This window comes from Mobula hypostoma, chromosome 10 (assembly GCF_963921235.1).
Source record: "Mobula hypostoma chromosome 10, sMobHyp1.1, whole genome shotgun sequence".
NCBI classification, from domain to species: domain Eukaryota; kingdom Metazoa; phylum Chordata; class Chondrichthyes; order Myliobatiformes; family Myliobatidae; genus Mobula; species Mobula hypostoma.
Genome location: NC_086106.1, coordinates 111,719,742 through 111,728,983, shown reverse-complemented (window position 1 = coordinate 111,728,983; position 9,242 = coordinate 111,719,742).

Below are 9,242 nucleotides of genomic sequence, written 5' to 3'. Positions count from 1 at the left end.
TAGACGAAGCTCATAAAATCTTACAAAATTGTAACACTGGAGGAAGCCAACGTACAGGAGCAGAGGACACCTGCGGTTAGTCCAATAGCTCTTTCCACATCGCAGTTTGAGCGCAGGTAACCTAATACTGCTTCATAAACACAAAATAATCTGCAGATGCTGTTGTCAAAGGAACACTCACAATGCGCTGGAGGAACTCAGCAGGTCAGTCAGCATCAGTTGAAAAGATTAGTCGACGTTTCGGGCCGACACCCTTCGTCAGGACTGAAGGAAGAACTTTGGGGAATGTTTGAAGAATGCTGGTAGTTGAAAAAAAACAGTAATTTTTAAGACAAAGGGGTGGGGGAGGGGAAGTAGGGAGATGATTGGCAGGAGAACAATAGTAGAAGGAGGCGGAGGTGATGCGAAATAGGGATAGGGGGAGGGAGGAAAGTTCTTCCTTCAGTCCTGATGAAGGGTTTCTGCCCGAAACGTCGACTAATCTTTTCAACTGATGCTGACTGACCTGCTGAGTTCCTCAAGCACATTTTGAGTGTTCCTAATACTTCTTCAGTTCCCTCAGAGATTCTAAAAAATGTACAGATTTACTTACAAACCTGTATCAGACAACATGGCAGTGTAGCAGTTAGTGTAACACTTTACAGCACCTGCAATTGCCATCAGGGTTCATTCCTGACACTGTGTGGAGTTTGTACGTGGCTCCGGGTGCCCTGGTTTCTTCCCGCCTTCTAAAGACGTGCAACCTCGGGGTAGTAAGTTGGTGCCGGAAGCATGGCGACATCCGAGGGCAGCCCCAAGCACATTCTTGAACTATTTTGATCATTGATGCAAACACATCTCACTGCTTGTTTGATGTACGTGGTATGACAAATAAAGATGACCTTTCTTTCTATCCTGTCGAAGAATCACAATGTCCTCATCATAACGTGCCCTTCCGCCCCCTTTCATATCATCCACAAACTTGGAAACCTTGCACTTAATTCGCTCTTCCAGGTCAACAGTAAATAATAGTGAGTCAAGAACCGATCCCTGGGGTGCACCATCATTTACATCTCACCAGCCTGAAAAGGACCCAGTTCCAATTCTTTCTTTGCTATGTTACTGTCATATGGGGGCGCTGAAGGCGGACCCAAATGCAAGACACAGACACTGAAGTACTAGGAACAGGACTCGGAGAGTCAAGAAAGCAAGGGAAGTGGGGAAGAAAGGACGCTGGACATTGACTAGGAGCTAGGACAGGAACACAAACTTGGGCTAGGACTTTGGCTAGGTAAGCAGGACCAGGACAAGGAACTGGGAACTAGGAGCCTGGGTTTGGACTCCGAGCCAGAGACTGGACAAGCGCCCAGAACCTGGGTCTTGACTCAGGCTCGGACCCCGGAACTAGGCGAGGACGTGACGTGGCTACAGGACTGGACATGGCTTGGGTTCTCTGAGGCTTGGCTACAAAAATAGACGAGGCTTGGGTTCTCCAAGGTTAGGCTACGGGACTAGGCGAGGCTTGGGTTCTCTGAGACTTGGCTACAAGACTAGGCGAGGCTTCGGATCTCTGAGGTTTGGCTACAGGACTAGGCGAGGCTTGGCTACAGGACTAGATGTGAGACTCCTGGACAGGATGAGGGAACTCCAGCATTGGACGAGGGATCTCCAGCACAAGGCTGGGCAAGGCACATGGACAGGACAAGAACACGAAGCCATGACTTGGTCTTGGGAGACAGGAACCTCGGAGCCTTGGTCTTGAGCACGGAAAACACGAAGCCTTGGACCTGAGCATGGGAACATGGAACACAGAGCCGGGGCCCCTCCTTGGGAGCAGGACATAGGGCCGGGACTCATACACAGCACACAGAGCCAGAACCCCCTCCTTGGAAACAGGACCAAGGGCCGGGGCTCTTTCTATACACAGAACACTGAACACGAAGGGACAGTTCTCCACTCAGGGTAGCGGCAAACAGCCAGAGCTACCTAGTGAAGGCGAGGACACAAAGACAGTTCCCAACTCAAGGCAGCGGCAAACGGCCGGACCTACCAAGCAAAGGCGAGGACACAAAGAGACAATTCCAAACAATGACAGACTGTTCCTTATCAAGGCCCCGGTCTTGCTCCGGTGAATGAACTTGACAGCATTGCAGGCGAAGGCTTCAGAAGGAAGGGGAAGAGAAGGGAACAGTCTAGCAAATGAAGCTGAACCCAGGAGCAATTTAGTAGCCAGCCCAAAATGAGAATCTGGTGCCTCAATTGAGGCACTTAACAGAACAAAGGAGAAAACAGGAAAACCCAGAACAAGACCGGACCATAAACCGGAATGCGGACATCATGGACCGGACCATGACAGTTACAGCTCTTTTTCAATCTGTGATAACGTGATCTACGAGTCTGTGGTGGCCAGTGCTATCATGTTTGCTGTTGTGTGCTGGGGCAGTAGGCTGAGGGTAGCAGACACCAACAGAATCAACAAACTCATTTGTAAGGCCAGTGACGTTGTGGGGATGGAACTGGACTCTCTCACGGTGGTGTCTGAAAAGAGGATGCTGTCCAAGTTGTATGCCATCTTGGACAATGTCTCCCATCCACTACATAATGTACTGGTTGGGCACAGGAGTACATTCAGCCAGAGACTCATTCCACGGAGATGCAAAACTGTGCGTCATAGGAAGTCATTCCTGCCTGTGGCCATCAAACTTTACAACTCCTCCCTTGGAGGGTCAGACACCCTGAGCCAATAGGCTGGTCCTGGACTTATTTCCTGGCATAATTTACATATTACTATTTAACTATTTATGGTTTTATTACTGTTTATTATTTATGGTGCAACTGTAATGAAAACCAATTACCCCCGGGATCAATAAAGTATGAATATGACTACTATGACTACTGTAACACACGATATCCAAATACTTTGGGGTCTTAATTTGAGACGTTGTCTATATCGGTCCTGTGAAGTATAGTTAAGGATATTTTCTTCTTTTCTTTTTCAATCTTTTTATTGATTTAAAAAGAGCATATATACAAACAAGAGGAGAATTATCTCAAATATATATATCAATAACAATACATAAAGAAGGTGAAATAAACATTATCAAAATCATGATTCTGATATAGAATGTATAATAAGGAAAAAGATAATTAATTCTCCTCATCAATTCATGAAGAGAAAGAAGACTTACTGAAATTTTAATGTGAAAACCTCCCCCCCACTATTCTTTACAAAGAAATACAAAAAAGAGAAAAAAGGGACTGGGCAGTCCATCCTGAGAGTAAAACCAAGAAAAGAAAGACTTTCTGATCAAATCCAAAACTTCGGAAAAATAACTGGAAGAGAATCAGTACAAAAATCAATAGATCAAATCATATGAAAATATTGAATAAAAGCTTGCCAAATTTCTTCAAATTTAAAGAATGTATCAAATGTCCGACTTCTTATTTTCTCTAAACTTAAAACAGGACATAATGGAGGAAAGCCAATAAAAAACATTAGGTGGATTAGAATTCTTCCATTTAAGTAAAATGGCTCTCCTAGTCAATAAGGTTGAAAAGGCTATCATCTGCTGAGCGGAAACAGGAATATATCCTGTTTTGGATGGAATCATCCCAAAAATAGCTGTAAGTAAATTTGGTTGTAAGTCCAGATCAAGACTTTTGATGAAGTTTTAAAGACATCTTTCCAAAAATTATCCCCATTATGCAAGACCAAAACATATGAGTTAAAGTGGCCACCTCAATATTACATCTATCGCAAATAGGATTGATATTGGAAAAAATACGGGCTAATTTATCCTTTGACATATGTGCCCAATGCACTACCTTGAACTGTGTCAAGGAATGATGGGCACAAGGATATTTTCTAAACAATGAAACATTCAAAAAAGTGCCAGTCGAAGTATATATAAAAATCATTAAACATAGAAACATATAAACATAGAAAATAGGTGCAGGAGCAGACCATTCGGCCCTTTGAACCTGCACCGCCATTCAGTATGATCATGGCTGATCATCCAACTCAGAACCTTGTACCATACCCCCTGATCCCTTTAGCCACAAGGGCCATATCTAACTCCCTCTTAAATATAGCCAATGAACTGGCCTCAACTGTTTCCTGTGGCAGAGAATTCCACAGATTCACCACTCTCTGTGTGAAGAAGTTTTTCCTAATCTCGGTCCTAAAAGGCTTCCCCTTTATCCTTAAACTGTGACCCCTCGTTCTGGACTTCCCCAACATCGGGAACAATCTTCCTGCATCTAGCCTGTCCAATCCCTTTAGGATTTTATACGTTTCAATCAGATCCCCCCTCAATCTTCTAAATTCCGACGAGTATAAGCCTAGTTCATTCAGTCTTTCATCATATGAAAGTCTTGCCATCCCAGGAATCAATCTGGTGAACCTTCTTTGTACTCCCTCTATGGCAAGGATGTCTTTCCTCAGATTAGGGGACCAAAACTGCACACAATACTCCAGATGTGGTCTCACCAAGGCCTTGTACAAATGCAGTAGTACCCCCCTGCTCCTGTACTGGAATCCTCTTGCTATGAATGCCAGCATACCATTCGCCTTTTTCGCCGCCTGCTGTACCTGCATGCCCACTTTCAATGACTGGTGTATAATGACACCCAGGTCTCGTTGCACCTCCCCTTTTCCTAATTGGCCATCATTCAGATAATAATCTGTTTTCCTGCTTTGCCACCAAAGTGGATAACCTCACATTTATCCACATTAAATTGCATCTGCCATGAATTTGCCCACTCACCTAACCTATCCAAGTCACCCTGCATCCTCTTAGCATCCTCCTCACAGCTGCCGCCCAGCTTCGTGTCATCTGCAAACTTGGAGATGCTACATTTAATTCCCTCATCCAAGTCATTGATATATATTGTAAACAACTGGGGTCCCAGCACTGAGTCTTGCGGTACCCCACTAGTCACTGCCTGCCATTCTGAAAAGGTCCCGTTTATTCCCACTCTTTGCTTCCTGTCTGCCAACCAATTCTCTATCCACATCAATACCTTACCCCCAATACCGTGCGCTTTAAGTTTGCACACTAATCTCCTGTGTGGGACCTTGTCAAAAGCCTTTTGAAAATCCAAATATACCACATCCACTGGTTCTCCCCTATCCACTCTACTGGTTACATCCTCAAAAAATTCTATGAGATTCGTCAGACATGATATTCCTTTCACAAATCCATGCTGACTTTGTCCGATGATTTCACCGCTTTCCAAATGTGCTGTTATCACATCTTTGATAACTGACTCTAGCAGTTTCCCCACCACCAATGTTAGGCTAACCGGTCTATAATTCCCCAGTTTCTCTCTCCCTCCTTTTTTAAAAAGTGGGGTTACATTAGCCACCCTCCAATCCTCAGGAACTAGTCCAGAATTGAAAGAGTTTTGAAAAATTATCACTAATGCATCCACTATTTCTTGGGCTACTTCCTTAAGTACTCTGGGATGCAGACCATCTGGCCCTGGGAATTTATCTGCTTTTAATCCCTTCAATTTACCTAACACCACTTCCCTACTAACATGTATTTCCCTCAGTTCCTCCATCTCACTGGACCTTCTGTCCCCTACTATTTCCGGAAGATTACTTATGTCCTCTTTAGTGAAGACAGAGCCAAAGTAGTTATTCAATTGGTCTGCCATGGTCTTGCTCCCCATAATCAATTCACCTGTTCTGTCTGTAGGGGACCTACATTTGTCTTTACCAGTCTTTTCCTTTTTGCATATCTATAAAAGCTTTTACAGTCAGTTTTTATGTTCCCTGCCTGTTTTCTCTCATAATCTTTTTTTCCCTTCCTAATTAAGCCCTTTGTCCTCCTCTGCTGAACTCTGAATTTCTCCCAGTCCTCAGGTGAGCCACTTTTTCTGGCTAATTTGTATGCTTCTTCTTTGGAATTGATACTATCCCTCAGAAAATAATCAAATCAGCCAATAGAATACAAAGAAAGCACAGCAGCACCTCTACTTCCTTTGGAGTTTACAGAGATTCAGTATGACATCTAAAAATTTGACAAATTTCTATAGATGTGTAGTGGAGAGTAAATTGACTGGCTGCATCACAGCCTGGTAAGGAAACACCAATGCCCTTGAATGGAAAATTTTACAAAAAATAGTGGATTTGGCACAGTGTATCAAGGGTAACCCATCTCTGAGCATCATCAGGGATCCCTACACCACACAGGACATGCTCTCTTTTCACTACTGCCTTCAGGAAGGAACAAGAACCTCAGAACTCACAACACCAGGTTCAGGAATAGCTACTACCCCTCAACCATCAGGATCTTGAACCAAAGGGTACAACTTCACTAAACTTTACTTGCCCCGTCATTGAAATGATCCCACCAGCAATGGACTCACTTTCAAGGACTCTTCATTTCATGTTGTCACTATCTATTGCTTATTTACTTATTATTATTATATCTTTCTTTCTGTATTTGTACATTTGTCTTTTGAACACTGGTTGAATGCCCAAGTTGATGCTGTCGTTCATTGATTCTATTATAGTTATTATTCTATAGATATGTTGAGTATGCCCACAAGGAAATGGATCTCAGAGTTGTATATGGTGACATATATGTACTTTGATAATAAGTTTACTTTGAACTTTGAGCTCTGATATACAAGATTCAGGATTGATTATAGTCATTCTTCAGTATACGAGTGTAAAGGAGGACAAAATAATTGCTGGATCCGATGCACCATAAAAAATGCAATAAGCATGAAGAACACAATAAAAAATACAAGAGCCAGAAGTTCCTTTCCTGCTATTGGAGGGTCTGTTATCACAAACGAAGAGCACGGTGATAAATTCTGAGCACCATGTCTTGCGAAGGCCTTGGAGGGATTGCAGCGCTGAGTTACCAGAATGGACCATAATGGTAAAATTATGAGGGGAGATTGCACAATCTCTAGTGGTATTCAGCATTGATATTAGACATGGGGACACAAGGTACAAACTAAGCAACAGGTTCCAAACTCATTTTCTTATTTCTTTAGGCAGAGCGAGGTGAATTTGTGGAATCCATTGCCATCCACGGATGGCAGTGGAGGTCAAGTAATTGGGTAAAGTTAAAGTGGATGTTGAGAAGATCTTGATTAGTCAGGGCATCGGTTGCTGGGAGAAGGCATGAGAATGGGGTTGAGGGGGATAATAAATCAGCCATGATGGAATGGCCAAGCAGATTCAATGGGCCGAATGGCCTAATTCTGCTCCAATGTCTTATGGCCTTATGGTCTTACTTGCTCACACAGTGAAATTTTCAATTTTACCAATATTTTAATATGACACTACAGATATTGCTACAAACACTGTTCCTTATGATCAAAACAAGCTACAAAGACTTTTATGGAAATATACAAATCAGGAGAGGAGGTGTTGGAGTTATTAAAATACATTAGGACGGATAAGTCCCCAGGGCCTGACGAAATATTCCCCAGCCTGCTCCACGAGGCGAGGGAAGAGATTGATTGCTGAGCCTCTGGCTAGGATCTTGATGTCCTCGTTGTCCACGGGAATGGTACCGGAGGACTGGAGGGAGGCGAATGTTGTCCCTTTGTTCAAAAAAGGTAGTAGGGATAGTCCGGATAATAGACCAGTGAGCCTTATGTCTGTGGTGGGAAAGCTGTTGGAAAAGATTCTTAGAGATAGGATCTAAGAGCATTTAGAGAATCATGGTCTGATCCGGGACAGTTAGCATGGCTTTGTGAAGGGCAGATCATGTCTAGAAAGCCTGATAGAGTTCTTTGAGGAGGTGACCAGGCATATAGATGAGGGTAGTGCGGTGGATGTGATCTACATGGATTTTAGTAAGGCATTTGACAAGGTTCCACACGGTAGGCTTATTCAGAAAGTCAGAAGGCATGGGATCCAGGGAAGTTTGGCCAGGTGGATTCAGAATTGGCTTGCCTGCAGAAGGCAGAGGGTCGTGGTGGAGGGAGTACATTCAGATTGGAGGGTTGTGACTAGTGGTGTCCTACAAGGATCTCTACTTTTTGTGATTTTTATTAACGACATGGATGTGCGGGTAGATGGGTGGGTTGGCAAGTTTGCAAACGACACAAAGGTTGGTGGTGTTGTAGATAGTGTAGAGGATTGTTGAAGATTGCAGAGAGACATTAATAGAATGCAGAAGTGGACTGAGAAGTGGCAGATGGAGTTCAATGCGGAGAAGTGTGAGGTGGTACACTTTGGAAGGACAAACTCCAAGGCAGAGTACGAAGTAAATGGCAGGATACTTGGTAGTGTGGAGGAGCCGAGGGATTTGGCGGTACATGTCCACAGATCCCTGAAAGTTGCCTCACAGGTAGATAGTGTAGTTAGGAAAGCTTATGGGGTGTTAGCTTTCATAAGTCGAGGGATAGAATTTAAGAGTCACGATGTAATGATGCAGCTCTATAAAACTCTGGTTAGGCCACACTTGGAGCACTGTGTCCAGTTCTGGTCACCTCACTATAGGAAGGATGTGGAAGCATTGGAAAGGGTACAGAGGGGATTTACCAGGATGCTGCCTGGTTTAGAGAGTATGGATTATGATCAGAGATTAAGGGAGCTAGGGCTTTACTGTTTGGAGAGAAGGAGGATGAGAGGAGACATGATAGGCGTATACAAGATATTAAGAGGAATAGATAGAGTGGACAGCCAGCGCCTCTTCCTCAAGGCACCACTGCTCAATACAAGAGAACGTTAATGATTATGATAAAGTTGGGATCACAGAGACATGGCTCCAGGCTGACCAGGGATGGGAGCTCAACGTTCAGGGATATTCAATATTCAGGAGGGATAGACATGAAGGAAGGGGAGGTGGGGTGGCGTTGCTGGTTAAAGAAGAGATTAACGCAATAGAAAGGAAGGACATAAGCCGGGAAGATGTGGAATCTATATGGGTAGAGCTGCGTAACACTAAGGGGCAGAAGACGCTGGTGGGAGTTGTGTACAGGCCACCTAACAGTAGTAGTGAGGTCGGAGATGGTATTAAACAGGAAATTAGAAATGTGTGCAATAAAGGAATGGCAGTTATAATGGGTGACTTCAATCTACATGTGGACTGGGTGAACCAAATTGGTAAAGGTGCTGAGGAAGAGGATTTCTTGGAATGTATGCGGGATGGTTTTTTGAACCAACATGTCGAGGAACCAACAAGAGAGCAGGCTATTCTGGACTGGGTTTTGAGCAATGAGGAAGGGTTAATTAGCGATCTTGTCGTGAGAGGCCCCTTGGGTAAGAGTGACCATAATATGGTGGAATT